At 41.4% G+C, this 25,557-nt stretch overlaps 1 protein-coding gene across 19 annotated transcripts in view; it reads left to right on the forward strand.

The window, feature by feature from the left end:
• The first annotated feature begins 12,033 nt into the window (after positions 1-12,033).
• Positions 12,034-25,557, forward strand: part of GPR19 (G protein-coupled receptor 19) — a 37,262-nt gene continuing 23,738 nt past the window's right edge. For 6 of the 19 annotated variants that reach the window (XR_015164247.1, XR_015164246.1, XR_015164249.1 and 3 more), the window contains exons 1-3: positions 12,083-12,524; positions 13,086-13,620; positions 24,095-24,251. The gene's annotated coding sequence lies outside the window, so the exon portion shown is untranslated. Of the gene's footprint in view, positions 12,525-13,085; positions 13,621-21,026; positions 21,095-24,094; positions 24,252-25,557 lie in introns of all 19 variants that reach the window. The other 13 variants (XM_086401954.1, XM_086401953.1, XR_015164251.1 and 10 more) reach the window with 8 other exon arrangements.

Below are 25,557 nucleotides of genomic sequence, written 5' to 3' on the forward strand. Positions count from 1 at the left end.
ACAACCACTGACCCTACGTGCTGCGACTACTGAAGCCCGCACGCCTAGAGCCCACGCTCGGCAACTAGAGAAAACCATCACGCAGCCATGGGGATTCAACCAAATAATTATAGTTAGTTTTTAAAAACAGGCATTATAATCTCCGCCCCACACAAAAATGGGTAACAGAGATAATATTGGAGACATGAATCTGACACGTAATGTAAAGGTATGGTGTGGTTGGCAGGACTCTCTGAGACCTGTCTGTATTTACAAATATGCCAAAAGTAATCATATGACCAGGTCAGATCCCACATAAAGTTTTCAGAAGTATGGGAAAAAGTATATGTGGAATGTTCTCCATATTTTTCATCACAGTTGACCTGTGCAACACTCTTTTCTTCACTGCCCCACACAACCTTCTCAGAGAGTTTGCTCCTTTAGCCTTTTCTGCTAAGGGATTATATGACATTGCTCCCATTTGCTTCTTGAAGATGACCAGAGAGGGGATAGTTGGTAGCTATCTGATTTGAACTTGGCAGACCAAATCCTCTCTCCTGGAAATTCGAAACCAGGTCTCAAAAACTTCAGTTAGTAAACTGTAAGTTAGAGATGCATAAGGTAATACAGATTCAGAATTGAAAGACCAGTTTTAAGAAAGCTATCTTTGGCCCATATGTGATGGAGATGGAGATAAAGATTGCTTGCAGTGTCAGAAGAAAGAAAGGGACATTCAAAGAGAGGAGGAGGAGAGAGACTGTAGGTTTTCACATTTATTTATTTATTTTTTTATTTTATTTTATTTTTTTTTTTTTATTCTTCCAATTTTATTTTTAAACTTTACATAATTGTATTAGTTTTGCCACATATCAAAATGAATCCGCCACAGGTATACATGTGTTCCCCATCCCGAACCCTCCTCCCTCCTCCCTCCCCATACCATCCCTCTGGGCCGTCCCAGTGCACCAGCCCCAAGCATCCAGCATCATGCATCGAACCTGGACTGGCAACTCGTTTCCTACATGATATTTTACATGTTTCATTGCCATTCTCCCAAATCTTCCCACCCTCTCCCTCTCCCACAGAGTCCATAAGACTGTTCTATACATCAGTGTCTCTTTTGCTGTCTCGTACACCGGGTTATTGTTACCATCTTTCTAAATTCCATATATATGCGTTAGTATACTGTATTTATGTTTTTCCTTCTGGCTTACTTCACTCTGTATAATAGGCTCCAGTTTCATCCACCTCATTAGAACTGATTCAAATGTATTTTTTTTAATGGCTGAGTAATACTCCACTGTGTATATGTACCACAGCTTTCTTATCCATTCATCTGCTGATGGACATCTAGGTTGCTTCCATGTCTTGGCTATTATAAACAGTGCTGCGATGAACATTGGGGTACACGTGTCTCTTTCCCTTCTGGTTTCCTCAGTGTGTATGCCTAGCAGTGGGGTTGCTGGATCATAAGGCAGTTCTATTTCCAGTTTTTTAAGGAATCTCCACACTGTTCTCCATAGTGGCTGTACTAGTTTGCATTCCCACCAACAGTGTAGGAGGGTTCCCTTTTCTCCACACCCTCTCCAGCATTTATTATTTGTAGACTTTTGGATCGCAGCCATTCTGACACCATACACAAAAATAAACTCAAAATGGATTAAAGATCTAAACGTAAGACCAGAAACTATTTATTTATTCATTTGGCTGTACTGGGTCTTCATTGCGGCATGAGGGATCTTTAGTTGTGGCATGTGGGATCTAGCTCCCTGACCAAGGGTTGAACCCCGGGCTCCTTTGCATTAGCAATGCATAGTCTTAGCCACTGGCTCACCAGGGAGGTCCTGAGACCCCGGGTTTTAGAGAGACAAATAACACTGAGCACCCTAAACTCCCCATTTTCTGGATCCTGCAACTCGGGAGGTCCAACTACATGAATTTCAGTTCCGTGGGACAGCCTGTGTTTGTAAAACAATTACATTTTGCTCCAAGCTAGTTTGTTACTGGTTTCTATTAGTAGAACGGAAGACATCCCTGATTAATACTTTACATATTTGAAAGCAGCTTCTTTGATTTCATCACATTTGACCCTCATAAGACCACCATGGCAAGACAAATGCCATTATCCTCTCTTGCAGATGAGGCCCCGAGATTAAGAAGACTGAGTGTTCCGAAGCCACAGAAAGGTGCAGGCAAGGCGCTAGGACCAGTGTGCCTGCCCTTCGGAAGCTGAGTCCAGAGTCCACTGTGCTGACCCTTGTAGATGATGCAATGACTTAGTGAGTTTGTAAATTTTATCACTGAAGTTTCATTGGCTTAGTCTACCTACTGTTCATCAATAGAAGGTTCTGGAGAAAAGGAGATTCGAATTTCTAAAAAGAAAAATAGCATCTTTGAAAGAAACGACTCAAAAAAGGTTTAAAACTGAGCTAGGTCAGACTTTAGAGAAAAAAAAAATTCATGAGGTATTTTTAATTAGAGAAAAAATTCTCATTTTTAAGCAAAATATAGTAAGAAAATTCAGTATTGCTGATTTCATAAGAAGGGGAAATAGCAAACTCTGGTTTCACGACCTTAATTTCCATGATTGAAACATAAATGGACAACTTTCATGAGTAGAATATGGAATTTGGAACAAAAAACATATTCACCACCAACTCACCATTTTCTACTACATTCATTGAGAAGATATGAAGGAGAAAACCTCTCTCAATGACCATCTCAGTCTTCAGTTTGCACAAACTTACAGCTAAAAAAATACTGGAAAGTGCTCATTTTCTGTTCCTGACCACTCTCTGAATAACTGTTCACATGAATATTTGTTCATTCCTTCATTCATTAAATTTTTAATGAGCTCTTACCAGATGCCAGACCCTCTGGGGACATAGCAGAAAACAAAGACAGCCAAAGTCCTGCTTAATGGAATGGAGTTAATACTCAAGTGTGGAAGGCAGACGATACACAAATAAGTAAGCATAGGGTGTCATGCCATTAAAGGTGCTCAACTGGTGTCATTGAGGGTGCAGAGAGTAATGGAGACAGGTGCTATATTAGGAAGGACTCTCTGATTAAATGACATTTGAACAGAGACCTCAATGAAATGAGGGCATGGACTACATAATTTTCTGTGTTCCAGGCAGACGAAATAGCAAATCCAAGAGCCCCGAGGAATATGCCTGGGATGCTAAAGAACGATAAAGGGACTTGCAGGTTAGAGTATGTAGGGGCTGGGAGGTAGGAGATGAAATCAGAAAGAAACTAGAGCCCTGGATCATGTATACTTTACAAGATATGATAAAGACTTTCAATATTATTCCAATTGAGGTAAGCCATCTTTGAGTGGGGAGTTTTGATTTGACTTTGGCTAATTTTGATCACTTTGCTGTGTGGAAAGTTCTTCAAAGAAGCCTGAGAGAAGTAGGGAGACCATTGCAGTAATCCAAAGAGGTCGTGCTGATTCAGACCAGGGTGGTAGCAATGTATGTGGAAAAAAGTGTAGAGTTATGATATTTGGGTTTTAAAATTTTTATCTTATTTTTAGTTGGAGGATAATTATTTTACAATATTGTAAAATATTGTTTCTGCCATATATCAACATGAATCTGCCATAGGTATACATAGATCCTCACCCCACCCCCACCCACCTTGAGCCACCCACCCTCCTCCCTTCCTATCTCACCCCTCTAGTTTGTGACAGAGCACTGGCTTTGGGTTTCCTTCGTCATACAGCAAATTCCTACTGGCTATTTAACATATGGTGATGTATATGTTTCCATGCTATTCTCTCAAATCACTCCCCCGCTCCTTCCACCACTATGTCCAAAAGTCTGTCCTTTATGTCTTTGTCTCCTTTGCTGCCCTGCAAATAGGATGGTCAGTACCATCTTTTTAGATTCTATATATATGCGTTAATATATGATATTTGTGTTTCTCTTTCTGACTTACTTCACTCTGTATAATAGGGTCTAGGTTCATCTACCTCTTTGGAACTGATTCAAATATGTTCCTTTTTATAGCTGAGTAATATTCCATTGTGTGTATGAATCACAACTTCTTTATCCATTCATCTGTCAATGGACAGATATGTTTTTAAAGATATAGCCAGCAAACTTTGCCAAATGATTGAAAATGTAGTGTGTATGGGAAAGAAGGGTCCGTAATGACCCCAAGGCTTTTTGGCCTAAGCAACTGAAGAAGGTTTGGCCATATACTGAAGTGGGGTTGACTGAGGGAGGAACAAATTTTGCTTCGAGTGTGCTAAGTGTGAGACAGACATGGGCATCCAAGTGGAAACATTGAGTAAGCAGTTGTATATATGAGTCTGGAAGTCAGGCGAGAGAGGTTTGTGTTGGAGAAACAAATTTGGAAATTTTCAGCATTTAGATTATATTAAAGCCTTGGGACTAGATAAGATCATGAAGGGAGTGAGTTTAGATAGAGAAGAGGCCTGAGCATTACAACCTTTAGAAATCAAAATGATGGGAAGTCTCTAAACAGAAGAGAATATAAAGGAGCCACTGATGGAGTGGAGGAGAGCCAAGAGAGAGGTGACTCAGAAGCCAAGTAAAACAAAATGTTTCAAGGACGAGAGAGATCAAACGGTTCAAATGTTGCTGGTAAGTCAAGTAAGATGAGGACTGAAAACTGACCATTGGATTTGGTCATGAAGGTCATTGGTGATCTTGATAAGAATAGTTCTGGCCAAGTGGAGGATATGAAAGCCTGGCAGGAGTGGACTAAAAGGTAAGTCGTGTAATGTCCCTGCGTGCTGTATACCCACATGAACAAAATATGCACGCATATACCTCATCTAAACAGAGAGTGGCTAGGTTCTAATAGCAGGAGGCCAGTGTGGCAGCAGGCCTGGGATGGGGCCTGGGCACCGGCAGATAGGGAGCTAAGCATGTAAAGAAGGTGCCACCCACTGACCACCTCTGCTTGTTTCTCTGTATGGTTTCACATTCTATCATTCCTTCAGTGTGTTTTCTTAACTTTCCAGAGAATTGTCATGTTGATAAATTACCTTAAACCTCTTGGAAAGGAATCGCTTTTGGAGGCTGTGCTAAGAGAATTAGCACTGAATGAGCTGTGCTTGCGAATCTCATATTTCACCCGGCTAATGTTCTGCTTAGAAAACCATCGCTTTATTGTAAATTCTTAGCATAATAAAAGGACATTGAGTTGTGTTTCTGTTCTTGACAAAAAGCCTTTTCTGACGTTGTCATAATGGTATTTTTCTCCGAACCTCAGTAATCTGCTTAAGATCTTCCTGTATCAGTGAACCAATTACATCTCTAGTATCTAATGCAATTTGCAATTTGTTGCCTTTTTCCTTAACTTGGGATTTGATTTTCTGACCTAAATGTTTCAGAGTGGTTTTCCATCTGGCTTCCTTCACCAAAGAAACAGAAACATCCAGAATAGTTAGGCCCTCTGTTGCCACATGAGGACAGAAGAGGGTAAGTAATAAGAATTCCCCCGCAGAGCATTCATGAAGCAGGAATGTAACTGACCTGCTGAGCTGTTTAAACAGCACAGGAGGGCAGCACAAGGCCAGAACTCTCGGCCCCAATCTGGCAAATATTCCAGACCATAACCATACTTACAGCCTACGTTTCTAAATGCAGACAGAAAAGTTTTAAACCCCACCAAATTTAACTGAACTGTAAATCTGCATAGACTCTACCTATTGAACGTTTTCAGATCATTTTCATACATTACTCACATAGTTTGAATTTAACGTTAATGTAGTTTATCACAGCAGAGTGTTTTTAATAACTGCGTGGTCAAAGTAAGTATTATAATCCTTAACAAGTGAGTAAGTAGAAATGAAGGAAAAAGGTGGGGACTTCCCTGGTGGTCCAGTGGCTAAAACTCTGCGCTCCCAATGCAGGGGGCCCGGGGTTTAATCCCTAGTCTGGGAACTAGATCCCACATACTACAACTGAGAGTTTGCATGTTGCAACTGAAGATCTGGTGTGCAGCAACAAAGACCAAAGATACCACGTGCAGCATTTAAGACCTGGCCCAGCCAAATAAGTAAATAAATACATATTTTTAAAAAGATAAAACGTAATTTGTCTCTGGTCACATGCAATTGGTGAAAAATAATCCAAGTCTGATCCTTTTCCACTAAACTACTCTTCAGAAAGACACACCCCCATCCCTCTAAACACACATAGACATATACACTGCCTCCATGACATATTCACCTTGACTTCAGATATAAACATATGGCTTTCTTTTCCCTCAGGATTGCTTTGGCAAGTCTGGGTCTTTTATGGTTTCATGTAAATTTTGAAATTATTTGTTCTAGTTCTGTGAAAAATGTCATGGATAACTTGATAGGGAATCACATTAAATCTGCAGATTGCTTTGGCTAGTACGGCCATTCTTAACAATATTAATTCTTTCAATCCAAGAGCATGAGACACTGGAGCAGACTTTTAATTTCGATGAAACTGCTTTCAATTGGAATCAAATGTCCTCAATGACCTACATGTCCAAGGAGAAAGCACATGTCCCAGGGTTAAAGGTTCTAAAGCAGCACTGTCTGGCAGAAATATGAGAAACATGTACAATTTTAAACTTTCAAGTAGCTATATTTTCAAAAAGTAAAGTAAAAAGAAACAGGTGAACTATTTCAACATATAATCAATATAAAAATTATTAATGAGATATTCAACATTATTTTTTCATAGCAAATTTGGAAAACTCAGCAGTGGCTACAGGACTGGAAAAGGTCAGTTTTCATTCCAATCCCAAAGAAAGGCAATGCCAAAGAATGCTCAAACTACTGCACAATTGCACTCATCTCACACGCTAGTAAAGTAATGCTCAAAATTCTCCAAGCCAGGCGTCAGCAATATGTGAACCGTGAACTTCCAGATGTTCAAGCTGGTTTTAGAAAAGGCAGAGGAACCAGAGATCAAATTGCCAACATCCGCTGGATCATCAAAAAGGGAAGAGAGTTCCAGAAAAACATCTACTTCTGCTTTATTGACTATGCCAAAGCCTTTGACTGTGTGGATCACAAGAAACTGTGGAAAATTCTGAGAGAGATGGGAATACCAGACCATCTGACCTGCCTCTTGAGAAATCTGTATGCAGGTCAGGAAGCAACAGTTAGAACTGGACATGGAACAACAGACTGGTACCAAATAGTAAAAGGAGTATGTCAAAGCTGTATATTGTCACCCTGCTTATTTAACTTATATGCAGAGTACATCATGAGGAATGCTGGACTGGAAGAAGCACAAGCTGGAATCAAGATTGCCGGGAGAAATATCAATAACCTCAGATATGCAGATGACACCACCCTTATGGCAGAAAGTGAAGAGGAACTAAAAAGCCTCTTGATGAAAGTGAAAGAGGAGAGTGAAAAAGTTGGCTTAAAGCTCAACATTCAGAAAACGAAGATCATGGCATCTGGTCCCATCACTTCATGGGAAATAGATGGGGAAACAGTGGAAACAGTGTCAGACTTTATTTTTGGGGCTCCAAAATCACTGCAGATGGTGACTGCAGGCATGAAATTAAAAGACGCTTACTCCTTGGAAGGAAAGTTATGACCAACCTAGATAGCATATTGAAAAGCAGAGACATTACTTTGCCAACAAAGGTCCATCTAGTCAAGGCTATGGTTTTTCCAGTGGTCATGTATGGATGTGAGAGTTGGACTGTAAAGAAAGCTGAGTGCCAAAGAATTGATGCTTTTGAACTGTGGTGTTGGAGAAGCCTCTTGCGAGTCCCTTGGACTGCAAGGAGATCCAACCAGTCCATTCTAAAGGAGATCAGTTCTGGGTGTTCTTTGGAAGGACTGATGCTGAAGCTGAAACTCCAATATTTTGGCCACCTCATGCAAAGGGTTGGCTCATTGGAAAAGACTGATGCTGGGAGGGATTGGGGGCAGGAGGAGAAGGGGACGACAGAGGATGAGATGGCTAGATGGCATCACCGACTCGATGGATGTGAGTTTGAGTGAACTCGAGGAGTTGGTGATGGACAGGGGGGCCTGGCGCGCTCCAGTTCATGCGGTCACAGAGAGTCGGACATGGCTAACTAAAGAGCTCTTCAGTCACAGCTGAAGAGTCGTTCACAGCAACTGAACTGAACTGAAGTTTTTGAAATGTGGTGTATATCTTACACTTACATCACATCTCAATTTGGATTGGTATATTTAAATGCTCAAGAGTAGAACTTCCCTGGCGGTCCAGTGGTTAAGACTTCACTTTCCAGTACAGCAGGTGCAGGTTTGATCCCTGGTTGGAGAGGTAAGATCCCACATGCCTTGAAACCAAAAAACCAAAACATAAACAACAGAAGCAATATTATAACAAATTCACTAAAAGCTTAAAAAATGGTGCACATTAAAAAAAAAACTTAAAAATGCTCAAGAGCCTCACATAGACAAAACAGACAATATAGCTCTAAAAGATTACTGTGATGTTGAGAACACCAGAGGAGATTTAATTGTGCTGATATTTTTCATTAGCCTAGTAACTTTTATGGTCCTCAGGTAACAAAACTGCATAGGTTTTGAGTGGTCTGTTCCAAGCTTCTATTTTCTCTAAGTCCTGTTATTTCTAGTGTGCTGTTTAAAAAAAATACTTTTTTTTTACTGTATATACATACTTTCCTACCCTTCCTCCCAGCTAGAGGTAATCATATGACATAGTTCTGAGCAATGAGATGTGAGGGGAAGTCCGTTAAGTCATATGGGAAAGATTTTTCACCCTGATAAGGGAGGACACAAAGAGAAAGCATTTTCCTCTTTTTTTTCCCTCCCTCTATCCCTTCCTTTCTCTTTGAACATTTCATATGAGAACATGATGTTTGGTGCTATGGCAGCCATCCTGAGACTGTGACTGCTGCTGCTGCTGCTGCTAAGTCACTTCAGTTGTGTCCGACTCTGTGCGACCCCATAGACGGCAGCCCACCAGGCTCCCCCGTCCCTGGGATTCTCCAGGCAAGAACACTGGAGTGGATTGCCATTTCCTTCTCCATTGCATGAAAGTGAAAAAGTGAAAATGAAGTCGCTCAGTCGTGTCCGACTCTTAGCGACCCCATGGCCTGCAGCCTACCAGGCTCCTCCGTCCATGGGATTTTCCAGGCAAGAGTACTGGAGTGGGGTGCCGTTGCCTTCTCCAGAGACTGTGACAGAAGACTACTGAGTTGAGGATAGCAGAACAGAAAGGAGATGTAAATGCAAATAAAGAAGCCAGCCGGGCAAAGATGAGGATGGCAGAGAGCCTAGGGTGGAGTTCTCTAGCTGTCGCGAGAGTATTGTAGCAGAGATGTCCTTAATGGGCACTGCTAAATATTCACAACCAAAGTTCACCCTTTTTTCTCCCATATGCCCCCGCCACCCCGCCCTTGCTAATGATTCCCTTCCATCTGACTGCAATATTCTTTCTTCAGGTGTGACAAGTGTACTAGAATTACTCCCAACACTTGAAACAGTGCAGGGCTAGAAGCAGCAGCACAGTTCTCTGGCAGTCCCTTGTTCACCAATAAAGGGAACTGCAGTGCACAAACACTGCAATTTGGCTGTAACGTTTAATACTTCTAAAATCTTTAAAATTATGTCATGAAAAAAGTCCTATCACTCAGTTAATAAGATTGAAAGTGAAAGTCACTCAGTCATGTCCGACTCTTTGCGGCCCCGTGGACTCTATAGTTCATGGAATTCTCCAGGCCAGAATACTGGAGTGGGTAGCTGTTCCCTTCTCCAGGGCATCTTCCCAACCCAGGAATCAAACCCAGGTCTCCTGCATTGCAGGCAGATTCCTTACCAGCTGAGCCACAAGGGAAGCAATAAGTAAGATTATATTGTATTGATTCAACAAATTTGGGGTAATTGGGAATGCATAGAAGATTCCTTGTTCAGCAGTTCCTTATGTTGGGGTCACAATAATTCAAGAACCCACGTTTACATAAACATGTGACTACAAAAGGCAGCAGTTTTTTCACTGCCTTACAATGTCAAGGTAATTACAGGAGAGCATGCTCAGAATGCTGCTAAATAAATAATATGGATAGCTATTTTTTTCCATGGATAACGTTTTTAGCTACTGATCGTGGAAATTCTGGAAGTCTACTTCCTGAGTTGCATGACAGACTGAATGGGTAACCAATTCCTGGTGAGTTTCTTTTACTCATTAAAAGATTTTTTTTCAGTGAACAAAGATAAAAGTTTTATTTGACCAGTTACTGGTCTTACACTAACATTTTCATCACATGTAAATACACCAGTAGTCTCAAAGGATTGGTAGCTCTGTATCAACTCTTCATCCAATTTCCATTCTCTATTTCCATTAGCACCATCTCATCATGTGCAATAAAAGCATTCAGTTTCTTTTACAGTTGTTGACTGCCTTGACAAAGTAAGCAGTGTTTATGAGTCAGTCTTAATCACCTTAATAAGTGAACAAAGAATCAATTCAGCTTATCTACATTTCTTTTCCTTCACGAAAAAAAAACGTCAATTCAATCCTGCTTAGAAAACTGGCTATCACCTTACCTCAACCAAATGAGTGCAACCCTAGATAATGGAGCAGGACTTTAAGTTCCTTCTGACTTTGGCACCAATTGTTGCCTTAAAAGTAAGTATCCAAATTGCTACATTTACTGCATTTTACTATCATATCAAACATAAAGAGAAAAATCTAGAGGTTAATTTTTTAACGTTAAGGCTCTCTGAGAACCATGGTGGAAGTGCCCAGAGCATTGAAAATTTGGCCCCGTTTGCACACATGTACATACTTTTCCCTTACTTAATTTCATGTGACCTAAAAATCTCATCTTCCTTTTGTAGAAAGTTTCTTCTATTACAAATTAAAGTCTTCAAATTCATTTTTTGAAACCTAACAAATAGTCCAATAAAACGTCCAAATTGTAAACATCAAAGATACAGATACTATTATACAACTCAAAGATGCAGATCTAGGTTTAGCTGAATCTACCAGCAACTGAAGGAGTTTAGAGCACATTAAAATGCATCATTAGAAATTCTTCCATCAAAAACTTAAAAAAAAATTTAACTTGCCTTGTTTTCAAACGGATCTAGTTATATCTATAATATAATCAAAGTTTCACCAGATCTTCTCATCTTGTATCATAGCCTTCTAATCCATTTGAAACTGATTTTGAAGGGAACTTAAAGCCATTTTTAAAAATTTGCTTGTTGGTTGGTGCTTTTTCTGGCTATTGCTTCTAGAGCCACCAGTTTTTAGTTTCAAAATTTGCATGGCTGCCTTCTTGACTCTGCTGCAAGAGACATTCTTAACCATGGAGGTATTGCTCGAAATTTAAGTAAGATGGGCTTAAGCGTTAGGGTTATTTGCATCTTTTCCATTTCAGAGTCTATATTTTTAACAAGTTCCTAAATTCCACCTCCGCTTTGGGGCTTAGAGTTGCTGCTTACCACTTCTTAGTTATTTAAGAGTGGCGCTATCACCTTCATTACTTTCAGTTCGACAGATCTGACAAAACGGTTTCTGAGCGTTTAAGAGCTTTCATTACCGCTCGTATTTTCCCTGGTTTCAGGCTTACACTTAACCTGTCCTAGTATCAACCTCCCATCCGTGTCCCCGGCTTACAACTACACCCAAGAACATGCCCTTACACGCCAGCTCTTGAGGCGGGACCCAGCGGCCGTCCGAGGTAGTAAACAAAGCCTAGCGCAGGCGCAGTGGCGACAGGCGTGTAACCTGGTTTGCTAGCAGCCAATGGGATTTTTCGTACAGTAAAAAGTGGAAAAACAAGAATCTCCACACCGCTCTAAGGTGATACAGTGGTTGGCTGCTTCTGTTTTTATATACTTCTGACTTTTGTTTCTGAGGAACTTGTGGGGCCTTCGAGGCGTCGCAAGAAGCCCTTCCTAGAAGGGAAAACAGCCGCTGGCGTGTTGCCTATTTCTAGCCTCGTTTGTTCTCGCCGTGGAGTCTTGATATTTTTAACTTGATTACAACATTAAATCACTGCACCTGGTGGAGGGGAGAGGGGAAAAGCCTCACAACACCATTAAAAAAACGCTACTCTCCTGTCTGGCTCAAACATCGCGAGATTTGCCTGCGCGAACAGCAACCCCCGCCCCCCCACAACTGTGTGCGGCTGCGCGTGCGCCTGACTTTTTTTTTTTTTTTTTCTTTTAAGCGCGAAAACGTTTTGAAACTTTTTGGTAAATAACAGTCAAGCTAGTTAGGCTTGAGAGGTCGAGAAAGGTCGGAGGATAATTCACGTTGACGCGATGGATTCAAGCACACAACACTAGATTCTTCGAGATTTTGCCGCAACTACTCCACATGCTTGTACGGTCGTCCCTCTTTTCCTTACTGTGTGTCTGCCGTGAATTGTCTGAGAATTCAGCGAATCGAGTAGTAAAGGAGTGGACATGGGAGGGCCGTTCAGGCTTTAAAACCAGAGTGATGGGCTTTATGTATTTGGAAAGATAACCCTGGGAGCGACAGAAGGAATACATTTTTAAGGACCGTGAAAACAAAAATTTTTTTTCCCTTGGAGACCAAGAGGGATTGTGAAGTAAGGTAATACTGAGGGAAGGAGAAGATGGGAAATAGAAGCGGTGAAGAAAGCAGTAACTACACAGACCAGTGGAGAGGGGAAATTAGGAAAACAGGGCTCTTGGTAGTAGTATTCCCCAACACTACTTTTTTTTTTTTTTTGCACCAGGCACTAGTTTTGTGGAAGACAGTTATTCCACGGTGGGTGGGGGACAGGGGATAGTTTCAGGATGAGTCAAGGTCATTACCTTTATTGTGAACTTTATTTCTATCATGATGTTATCAGCTTCACCTGAGATCATCCGGCATTAGATCCCGAAGGTTGGGAACTCCTGCAGTAGAGAACGTTTCCCATCAGACAGTGTGAAGATGTTCGTGTTTGTAAACAGAAAGACAGAAATGCCCCCATATTTAGTTCCTCTTGAGTACGGTAGAAACTGGGGAGTCCCTAAGTGAGCGGGACAAGGAGGATTCTAAAAGCCAGAGTCCTGAGCAAGGGCTGAGGTTGGGATGAGGAAGTGGAGGAGTCAGGAATTCTGGAAGCATCTTAGGAGAACTGACTAACCTGACCTCTTTCTCTCTCAGGATACGTGGGACACCTGCACGAGCATTCAGTTTCTTCCTGCAGTGTCTGAAGGTGCTGCTGCTGCTGCTAAGTCGCTTCAGTCATGTCCGACTCTGTGCGACCCCATGGACTGCAGCCTACCAGGCTTCTCCGTCCATGGGATTCTCCAGGCAAGAACACTGAAGTGGGTTGCCATTTCCTTCTCCAGTGATAAAGTATGAAGTGAGTGAAGTGAAGTGAAGGTACTACCCGCACCTGAAGTGTCCTCGTCCTGTGGGTGCCTTCAGCCACACCTCAGGCAGATGCAGTGTGGACTTCATGGAGTGGAGTGGTGGAACTGGCTATCAAGACACCAGCTTGTTACAAAAATACATACTTTCTGCTTTTAGCCTCCCAGAGTCATTTGGTATGAGAGTCCATTTTGATATTGGCAGCAATCTTTAGTCAACTTTTGATTTTGAATATATTTTGATTTTTTATGGACTGTCTGGAGTACAAGGCAGAGGAACGATGCAATACGTGATTTTAGTCGACCAGCAAAGGAATTGCTTGTAGGTAAGCAATATAGCTTCATCTGTAAGGAAAACTCAGGATCCAGGTATCAATCAATAGAATGGAAGTGCTTCATTAAGAAAGGTCCAGTCCTGGTAGTCCCCTATTAAGAAGTTCTCCCTAGAGCAAATTCACTTCATTTTGGCAGCCTACAGTATAGCCTAAGAAATGGCAACCCCCTCCAGTATTGTTGCCTGGAGAATTCCATGGACAAAGGAGCCTGGCAGACAAAGAGACATGACTGAGCAATTAACACTAGGGTAACCTAGTAACTGGGCCACATGTGTGTCATTCATGAAAATGTTCCAGAAAAAAAAAAAAAATCCACGCATGCAATAGAATAGGGTTTCTGCATTGATGCCTTCGTATTTTGGTTTTAGGGAGTGGGATCATTCAACTGTAGGAGGTGTGATCTCTCAGTACGGTGTCACAGAAAGGGTATAGAATTGAGAATCAGACCTGGAGTTTGATGTTAAGGTATGACAGTCTCTCTGTGTGGCCTCTCTGAGCCTCGGGTTTCCTCTGTGTCAAATTAGAATAGTAGTGTCTTCTTCATAGGATGACTGTAAAGATGAAACAAGATATTGTTGACAACTGCATGAGTTACTAGCATAACTTATAGTGTATATTTAATAAATAAGAGTGTCTGCCTTGAGCTTCTCACCATTTATGCCTGCCATCTCCTCACCAAAATGTGCATGCTCAGTGTAGCATCTGTATTCAGAGAACCTTAGGCTAGATTCTTTACCTTGCCTGCACATTAGAATCATCTGGGGAGCTTTAGAAATTCCTAGTGCCCAGGCTTCACCTTCGACAATTCAATCAGAATCTCTGGAATTGGAACCCAGATATCAGTATTTTGTTAAAGCTCCTAATTTTGCTGCCAAGGTTGAGAACCACTGCTCTGACTACACAAGTGGTGTTGTCGGTACTTTCAAATGAGAATAATGAGAATCGAGGCTGTTTTTGTAGCCTTTCAGTGAGTAGATAATCACTTGGACAGGGCGGGATGGCATGTGTGGGTCACGAATTTGAATTTCTAAGAGAAAGGGTACTTTCTTGTAGGTTTCTAGGGATATAAGTAATTCAGAAGTTGAAACCACCTTACTACTGCTGTTATAGATGCCAGGATATTGTGGTTATTGGCAGGCTCGGCAGTGGAGAGTTCATGGAATTAAAAAAAAATACACACTAAGATGTCCATCATTTCTTCTGTCAGCTGCTTCCTCCCTTTCCTTGTCCTTCCTCTTTATAATATTTGCCAAATCTGTTAGAGCGTGTTGAGGGAGAAGCACAAGAACTCTGCTGCATCCCAGTGCCTCCAGCTGATTTGATCTACTTTATATCTGACTTTGTTGTTGTTTAGTCGCTCAGTCGTGTCTGACTGACTCTTTGCAACCCCATGAGCTATAGCACGCCAGGCTTCCCTGTCCTTCACTATCTCCTGGAGTTTGCTCAAACTCATGTCCATTGAGTCAGTGATGCCATCCAACCATCTCATCCTCCATCGCCACCTTCTTCTCCTTCCCTCAGTCTTTCCCAGCATCAGGGTCTTTTTCCAGTGAGTCGGCTCTTTGCATCAGGTGGCCAAAGTATTGGAGCTTCAGCATCAGTCCTTCCAATGGATGTTCAAGGTTGATTTCCTTTAGGATTGACTAGTTTGATCTCCTTGGTCTCCTTGAGCTGAGTCAAACTGACTGCCTCCTAAGAATTTGGATCAGAATATTGAGAGACTGGGTCATATGTTTTCTCCCCAGCTTTATGGAAGTATGACTGACAAATAAAAGTTGTGTATCTTTAAGGTATACAATGTGATGTGATATATGTACATTGTGATGTGCATTGTGATGACCACAGTCAAGCTAAATAATACCCCATCTCACATAGTTACCATTTTTGCATGTAACACTTGAAATCTCTCTCAGTAAACTTCAAGTATACATTGTTATTAACTGTAGTCAACATGCTGTATGTATATAAGGTCTCAAAAACTTGTTTATCTTATAATTGAAACTTCGTACCCTTGACCAGTATCTCTCTCCCTGTAGCGAAATCCCGCAGCCCTGTAACCACTATTCTACTCACTGTTACTATGAATTTAACTTTTTTAGTTTCCACATATGAATGAGATCATGCAGTATCTGTCTTCCTGTGTCTGGCTTATTTCACTTAATGTAAGGTTCATCCATGTTGTCACAAATGGCAGGATTTTCTTTTTTAAGGTTGAATAATACTCCAGTGTGTGTGGGTGTGAGGGGGAGGTATTTGTATATCACATTTCCTTTACTCATTCATCTGTCAACAGACACATTGTTTCCACATATCTTGGCTATTGTGAATGATGCTTCTATGAACATGGGAATGCAGACATCTCTTCTAGACAGTGATTTTATTTCCTTTAGGTATATACCCAAAAGTGGACTTGGAAAGGTATCTAGTAGTAAAGAATCTGCCTGCCAACACAGGAGATATCGGTTTGATCCCTGGGTTAGGAAGATCCCCTGGGGGAGGCCATGGCAGCCCACTTCAGTATTCTTTCCTGGAAAATTCCATAGACAAAGGAGACTGAGGGGTTCTAGTTCATAGAGCTGCAAAGAGTCGGACACGACTGAGCTACTAGACAACAACAGTATACCCAGAAGTAGCCTTGCTGCATCATATTGTAGTTCTGTTTTGAGACTGGTTCATTTAGACAGAAGCATTGAATTTGTAAGGTCATGTAACTTGCAGAGAGCTGAGCCCACTATTTGTGCATCAGTAATCGGAACAAGCTGATTGCAAAAGAGAAGCAGGTGAATGCTGCCAATTAAGAGAGAGAAAATGGGAGAGAATAGGTCTTGTAGCCTCAAGAGATGGAGAAGGCGATGGCACCCCACTCCAGTACTCTTGCCTGGAAAATCCCATGGGCGGAGGAGCGTGGTAGGCTGCAGTCCATGGGGTCGTGAAGAGTCGGACATGACTGAGCGACTTCCTTTCACTTTTCACTTTCATGCACTGGAGAAGGAAATGGCAACCCACTCCAGTATTCTTGCCTGGAGAATCCCAGGGATGGGGGAGCCTGGTGGGCTGCCATCTGTGGGGTCGCACAGAGTCAGACATGACTGAAGTGACTTAGCAGCAGCAGCCTCAAGAGAGAAAGAGATGGAGTCGGTGGCTATCTCAGCTCTGACAGCTTTCTGTCCGTTACTTCAGTCCCATTTTTGGTCTCACTGCCACTTCCTGTTCTTGAGTTCCCTGCAGTTCTTCTTCAGAATCTTTATAATAAATCCACCTCCACCCCAGTGGCTTTCTTTTTTCCCCTTAGATAGCTCTCTAACGTGGCTAGTTGTGTTCTCCCTTTCCTCCTGCCCTTGGGATTAATAAAACCACAGTTTACCACAACAGGAACACACACATATGCAGCAGGGACACTTACTTAACTCACTACTGCTCAAATATGTCAAGAAAAAGTAGTTCTCTTCGTTGTTTTCTAGAGTTTTCATGTGGGTAGGTTATCTATTATTGCATAACAAAATTCCCCCAAACTTAGGAACTTAATAATAAGCATTATCTTATCATTTTTGTGGGTGAGGAATTTGGGAACAGTTTAACCAGGTAGTTCTGGCCTGGGATCTCACAAAGTTGCAGTCAGGATGTTGTCTGTGACTTCCCTAGTGGTACAGTGGATAAGAATCCACCTGCCAATGCAGGGGACGTGAGTTCAATCCCTGGTCCAGGAAGATTTCACAACGTAGAATACGTGCATGCTCAGTCACTTCAGTCGTGTCCAACTCTCTGTGACCCCATGGACTATGACCAGCCAGCCTCCTCTGTCCATGGGATTCTCCAGGCAAGAGTACTGGAGTGGGTTGCCATTGCCTTCTCCACTGCAACGTAGAGTAACTAAGCCTGTATGCCTCAACTACTACTGAAGTCCGCACACCCTAGAGCCTGTGCTCTGCATAAGAGAAGCCACCGCGAAGAGAAGCCTTTGCATTACAACTGGAAATGAGCCCTCCCTTGCTGCAACTAGGGAAAGCCCATGCGCAGCAGTGAAGACCCAGCAGAACAACAACAAAAGATGTCCTGTGGACTGCAGTCACTTGACTAGGGCTGGAGGATCTGATATCGGGGTGGCTCACTGCCCTGTTGCTAGTTGGTGCTGGTTGGTGAGAGGCCTCAGTTTTCCATGCGTGGACCTCTACAGCATTAGTGTCCTAATGACATGGTGGCTGGCTTCCCCAAGAATGAGTAATCCAATAGGGAGAGAGCCAGGCAGAAACTGTCCTTGCGATGATCTAGCCACAGGAACTACAGAGAATCACTTCTCCCACATCATTTTAACTGGAAACGGGTTGTAAGGATGGCCCATGTTCAAGAGAAATATTAGGTGTCATCATTTGAAGGGAGGCATATCAAAGAATTTGTGGACACATTTTAAAGCCACCCCAACTGTTTGATTACAGAAAAACCAACTACGTGTCCAGTTCAGTCTCAAATATAGTTCAATCAATTTCATTATTTAAGTGGTTCCTTTAAGTAGCATAAGTCTTTTTTGGATAAAAATGTGTCCTATTTCATAATGTTTCCCAAGGAGGTCCTGACATCTCTGACAATAACGTCCATTTGTATGAAGGGTGGGGAGGGTAACAGATACATCCTTGTGGACTCATGAGTAAGGGGTATTCCCTGGCTTCATTCTGGACCTAGTGTGTGCACTGGCAGGGTTCTCGCATGATGCCCCTTGCTGGCATGATCACTGGGGAACCTGCTGGCCTGTGATGCTGAAGCCTGGATCTCACGAATTCATGGCCCATTTTTGGCTTCAGGCAAATCTCCCAGGGAGGAACAGCCTCTCCCCTTTAGAGACTGCTTCTCCTTGGCTCTTGCTATCGAGTCACTTCACCTGACCACAGCAGGCCCTATGGCTGTTAGTTCAGCATCCATGCTTCAAAGGAACAGGAAACACTTGGGATGGTCAGCTGCTCTGTATGCCTGTGTACACTGTAGAAAATTTGCCATTGGCCCAAATGGCCGTGCGAAGTTCAGGATGAGGTGTGAGGGGCCTTGGCAGCTGTCTCCAGAGGGGAGCAAAAGCAGAGATCTTTTGCCCTGAGTGCTCCTCTCAACCTGGAGGTAACTTACTGTGGTATGCAGAGTTAGGACACCTATAGATATTCACCTTAGTACTCAGACCCTGTGAATATATTACCTTCCAGGGTAAAAGGGACTTTGTAGATATGACTAAGTTAAGGCCTTGAGAGAGGAGATTATCCTGGATTATCTCGTGGATCCAACCTAGTGACTTTCCAATCTGAGGTCGGAGTCACAGGGAGTGACTCTGGAATGGCTAAAGTTACCATTACTCTGTGACTGGAGTAATAGTTAAAGAGATACAAGATGGTTGGTTTTGAAGATGGAGTAAGGGAATTACGAGCCAAAGGATGGAAACAGATTCTCTCTCTGTAGTCTCCAGAAGAGAACACAGCCTTGCTGTCACCATAATCTGAGCCCTAAGACCCATGTTGGATTTCTGACCTACAATACCATAAGACAATAGATTTGTGTTTTTTGAAGCCATTGTTTGCAGTAATTTGAAAGAGTCACCAAGAGAAAATGAATACTTTCATATCCTTCTTTGGTCTAGAAGGAGTCATGTCCAGTGACTGGCTGCTTTATTCTCCTTTATCTCTTTGTCTCTGAACCTGAGATCTAGAGGGAAAGACTCTTACTCTCTGTGTGGCGTGTCCTTGTCCACCACAGAGCAGAATTTATTACTTTCCATTTTCATTCAGACGACAGAGTTGAAAGTACGGTACAGTAAACACCCACAGACTCCTCAGCTAGATTCGCCCGTTGTTACTTTCCCTTTCTGATTTTTTATGTACGTGTTTTTTCTTGTTTAACCACATGTGGGTAACTTGAATTCATCTTGACCTTTCATCCTTACTTCTTCAACGTCTCCTAAGAATAAGAAAATCCACTGGTTAACTACAATTCCTTTCTCACACCTAATAGAAATAGTGATTTCATGACACCATCTAATACAAATCACAAGACAAATTTCCCCAACTGTCCCCAAAATATTTTAGAGCTACTTTATATATTTTTTTATATATATATATATATAAACTATTTATATATTTTAACTATGTATTTTAACTCTCCCTCCTCAGTCAGCATCTCATCAAATTATGTGCTTTGCAATTGGTTTTCTTTAGTCTCTTTAATCTGTCAAAGCTCACCCTTCTTATTTTAAAACAATGACCTTCTGATAAGTCCAGACTAGTTCTTTTGCAGAATATTCTATATTCTCAATTTGGTTGATTTTTTTCTTATAATGTCTTTGATTTGTTTTTCCAACTACTACTTTCCCCACCCCTCTCCCCTCCCTGAGAGGCACACTGTATAGAGGTTTGATTATATTCAGATAAATGTTTTTAGAAAGAACATTAGTAATGTTGGGTAGGTTATATTGCTTTACATTAGGCACTAATTTCAGGTTGTCCCGTTTTAAGTGTGCTCAGTCACGTTCGACTCTGCGCATCTATGGACTGTGACCCACCATTGCTAGTGATGCTAAATTTGGTCACTTGGTTAAGACGATGACCCCCTCTCCCAGTCTCACCATTGAAAGTTTATAAATAATCTACAAACAACCTGTTCCCAACAACTTTTCATCTCATAGTTTGAATATCTGTTGTGGTCCTTGCCTGAATCATTTATTACACTGGGGCTTGCAAAAATGGTGTTCAAAATATTATATTCTGCATTTATTAGCTGGCATTCTTTTGTAAATAGAGCTTTCCTTTAAGAGAACTTGTTTTAATGAATCTCTCAGTGGACAATTGGATAGTGGTTTGCTTTCAGTTTGTTTAAAGTAGTTGGAGAGCTCTTGTTTTTTAAAAGGATGTGTTAACTCAAGTTAACTAATATCTCAATAGCATCCTCAGTGTTTCCAGTTGTTTCCTTGCTTGGTTCCCAGGGGCTTTTTAAAATCCAAGCAATTCACCATGGTAGGATTTGAGGTAAGGTGGGTGAGAGGTTCACCAGTCTGTGGTAAAAGGGAAGAAAAACTTCTAGATGGGAATCAAGAACCAGCATGATATTTCGACTGCAGCAGTTCACAGGAAGATCAGTTTGTAGAAGTTAAGGATCTAAAAATTATTACCCATAGAACTGGCTACAGACTCTGGGACCCTTTGGAAAATGTTTGCCTGCCCCAGTCTGAAGGCCTATTCTATGGTACCAGACAATCTGAGTAAAGTCTTCTATATTTGGTTGATGACAAATAAAGGAATTTTGAGAATGGCTTTCAAAACAGTAGCTTGGATTTCAAGCCTATTGTCTTGCTGTACACTCCTGTTTTAAATTTTGGAAGCTGAATATTTATTCCTTCTTTTTTTCCCATCACTTTGGTAACTCTGAAGAGTGCCACATTCTCTATCCCCAAGGCCAACTGATTCCCCAGGCAGGCAGAGGAGAAAAAAAAAATCACGTAAGTTATTTTCAAAATATGACCCCAGTTACACAAATAGTATGGATTTGTGGGATTTTATGGGTTTGGATGGAAGACAACTGTTTTTTCAAAAAGGCTGGGAATAAGTTTGGTGATTATAAATATATTTTTAATAGAATTAGTATATTACATAGCATTTTATAGTATTAATATTTCAGATTATGATTCCTTATGAAATAATTTTTATTATTTTATCATTAAGCTATGATGTACATGTGTGGTCATTCTAAAAAGAATGAATAATTTGGTCTTTTTTTGCTCTCAAATGATTTAAAGCGGTCTTTCTGATTTCTTTTGTCAAAGGCCTATAGTACTGAATCACATCAGTCATATTAAATTAATAAGTTATTTTAAATGAATCCATTATTTATGATATAGAATAGTATAGTGTACCTGCTCTGGGGTCAGACTAAATAGTCCCAAGTCCTAGCTCCTATGCTAACTAGTGGTGTGATTGTGGGCATATTACTTCTCCCTAAGTTTCCTTGTCTGTAAAGCAGGAATGTTAATAACAGTACCTGTCTTATGGTTGGATGTGCTCAGTCGTGTCCAACTGTTTGCGACCCCATGGATTGTAGCCCGCCAGGCTCCTCTGTCCATGGGGATTCTCCAGGAAAGAATACTGGAGTGGGTTGCCATGCCCTCCTCCAGGGGATCTTCTTGACCGAGGGATCCAACCCAGGTCTCCTGCACTGCAGGTGGAATCTTTACCGTCTGAGCCACCATAATTTGCTGAGAAACATAATACATCACACCCCACTCCCAATATTTTTTTTTTACCAGTGTGATGAATGTTTTATTAAAAATACAATAATTTCTTTTACCAAGTCAGGCTAAACCTCCAAGGAGTCTATTAAATAAATGAGAAAAATACAGTTAAGTTTTTCTCTGGTTGGATAGGAGGGTTAAATGAGATCATGGCTCATGATAAATAATTAGCTGGTTCTGTTGTTGCTGTTATTATTATTATTATTATTCACTAAGAAAAGAGAGATGATATTAAGTCACCATCTGACTAATTCTCTTAAGAATTTCTTCAAATACATGTCCAACTTTCCTGATAAACTAATTTTCTGAAAGGGGCCAGTGTTAGAATTAACAGAGTTGAATTTCTCTGAGCCTTACATGGAAAAACTAGAATTAACTTGATTCTTATCCTAGAATAAAAGAAGTAAACATGTCTTAAGCTGTGGACATTAGGCCAGGAAAGAGCTTCAATTTCATGGAATTATACTGGAGCTTCTCTATGCTACCTCTTTTCTTAACAGAATTTGCATTACTGCACATTGAAAGTCAGTATTTCTACCTGAACCCCCCCATAGAAATACAGTATTCAGAATTGCTATGCTTAGAATTCTGAGTTAGAAATAAACAGGTTATGTGTATGCCTAAAGAGACAAATGTATAGATTCAGTTCCTAACTTGGGATAGTCCAAATGTTATACAAGGGATTGACCTTATTATTCAAATTGTTCTTTATTTAAAATAATCCAGCAAGTCACATTAAACAATATTTATCTTTTCTCCTGTAAACTCATAAAGCATTCACAATTGTTCCTAGTTCAGGTGTAGGTCTAGTGTATCTCCCACTTAAGACTAGATAAATGGCCTCACAAAAGCCAGAAGCCGCAATCCAAGAAGTATGTTTCCTGTGTTCTTCCACCCCCCCACCCCCTCACCCCAACCCTGCTTTCTGATGGCACACCACAGTCGTTCTGTGAAGCTGGCATTTTCATTGTGTTGCACCTAAATAGATTTTTAAGGAAAGAAGCAGTGAAGGATGGAGGGAGTCACCATCACAGTGTCCATACTAATTCCTAGAATCCTTTCAAGATTTAGGGTCAGCAACAATTCAGTAAAGAAGGGGCCCATTAGGTAAATTTGGCTCTGAAAATGCTCATTGAAAGTCCTCCTCTGCAATTCAGTTCTGTTCCCTCTTCCTTTCTTTAGTCAGCAGGGTCCCATGGTGACTGGTTCTGAACGCAGTCATCCCCTTCAGCGGTTACCTAGCACCATGGCAACCGGGACGTCAGCAAAGCAGGAAAGACCCTGCACAAAACAGCTCCTACCAGACTCGCTCTCTGCCTCTTAACTCAGCCCTGCCTGAGGCCTAGGGATGGGGCTAAAGACATCTGAACATGCACACTCAAGAAACCTACATATTTCTGTGGTTGTGCCTGTGAGCATAGATATATGGGCATATGGTAAACTGTGTAATGAGAATTTCCTCTCCACCCCCAAAACATGGAGCATGTTTAAAGGGTGTGGATGGATGGTGGGATGGGGGTGGGAAGGTAGACATTTGATGATATGTAAAAATTATATTTGTGTTTATAAATAACAGTAAGTTGACATTAGAGGAAGTTGGAGTCCTACTTATATGTGGCCAGGTGTATATTTAGACACAGAACCTCAGGGAAATATTTTTTAAATGGTTTTATTTACCCGAGAGTGAAATAGACAAATGAGCGCTGAGGGGGTATAATGCTGTCCGTGGTGCTGAACACTTGATTTTTGTCAGATATGCCAAGGTGGCTCCGGAGGGAACTTAGGGAACACCTTGCCAATTTAAAGTACAGACAACAAGGAAGAAAGGGAGGGCCTGGGGAGAAAGCATCCTTTCCTTCCCTTCCAAGCAATTCTGCATGTCCAGGATAAAATGTTCAGATGAGAAATAAAAAAGAACGTGGAGAAGGCTAGAGGTTTGGATGGTTGAATCTTCCCCTTTTCATATGGAGATTTTTGGTTAGAGCCAATCAGGTCGGAGATTTCTGCCTCTGTGCTCCTGAAAGGAAAAGTGAGGGGGAAGGGAGAGAGAAGCTGGCCACATTCTCCTCGTGAGCCACATGATCCATTTCCCATGTGACACATTCCAGAGCCCAGGAAAGGAGAAGGGAGGGGCACCAGAAGAGTGGGGCTGGGGGCGGGAAGATGGTTTAACAGTCAACCCTGCACAGCGTCATCTTGTCTTCCTACCAGGAAGCAGGCTGTGAGCCAAGGGGAAGGCAGAGGACAGATATGACTGTGTTTCCAAGCTTCTGTGGTGGTTTATGGCATCCTCCAAACTCCTCTGCAAGGGCTGATCCTGACCAAGACGACCCAAGGAGACCGTCTCTGAAATCAAGTCCAGATGAAGGTATGTGCTAGAGACCCCGCGGTTTCGTGGCTGAAATTTGGCTCAGAGGATATGATACCTTCTGTTTTCCAGGCCATTCAGAGATTTTGTCTTGGCTTACATGCTGGTTAAGGGCTTTTGATTTGTCACAGGTCCAGAAAAGATGCCTAGGTAGTTCTGTAAAATGCATAATTCACCACAGTAACTGCCTATTGAAGAAAAATGAGATGGACATTGTATACAGTGATAATGAATAAAACAAAGCACTCCCTGCTGAAACAGATTTTTTTTTCTTTGAATCCTGGAAAGAGGGAAAAAATAATATTACTGACACTAGCCAGATTTCATATGTCACTACAATCAAATCCTGCTTCATGCTTTTCAGCTGCTTATTCTGTGTCCATGTTCACAAAGGTAATTGGCTGTGGCTGAGGGAGCCTGAGTGGGCTAGCATGCTGTTTCTTTGTGCTGTGTGATCGTCTTCCTTCTCATGTCCCTGATACCAGGAGTGCTTGTGATTGTTTTCAGCTTTCTGTTAGGGATGGTAGGCTGTCCACCAAATCTCGTATCTTTCAGAATAGCTACCAAGAAGGCTCCCAGGAAGTTCTCAAAGGAATCTTCCAGAGTTATAGGCTAAAAGAATCTGCCATGCACTCAAATCTTGATCCTTTTGGTTATTTCTACCCAGCACAAAGAGAGGAACTAGCAAATTTACATTTTATTTTGTCTTTATTTAACAAATACTTATAAAGTTCTTGCTATGTGTAAGGCATCATTCTAAGCACACTCAGTTATTTAATCTGTATAATAACCTTCTGTGGGAGTTATTATTAGTACCCACATTTTGGAGGTGAAGAAACTAAGGCACAGAGAAGTTAAGGAACTTTCCCAAGGTCACACAGCTATCAAATAGGAGAAATGGGGTTTAGACTGAAAAAACTTGACATCAGAGTCCATGCTGTTAATCACTGAACTATGTTGCTTCCCTGCTTTCATTATTTTAAATGATGTCAACAGTTGATTTGGCTACAAATTGTGTTCAGCTGACACTACTAGAACATTTAATTGGCTTGCCTGGCTAAAACAGATCCCCAGTGTAGTCTGTATTTAATTTTGAATTATCCCACTAGTCACATTCTGTACCCCCAAATAACTCAGTAAGTAATTGCCTGTTCTTCTCTTCCCTTGTGCTGTGTAGATATGTGGTAGTAAAACACTGTGTTGCTATGGTGACCAAATGATATCTAAAAGGAAAAAAGAAATCTAAAATTACATCATGGTTGATTTTTTTTTTTTTTAATCAAACCCAGAAACATTCTTCCATCCT

The sequence above is a fragment of the Bos grunniens genome, chromosome 5 (genome assembly GCF_055505025.1).
Source record: "Bos grunniens cultivar Pamir isolate PY7600 chromosome 5, Bosgru_T2T1.0, whole genome shotgun sequence".
NCBI lineage: Eukaryota > Metazoa > Chordata > Mammalia > Artiodactyla > Bovidae > Bos > Bos grunniens.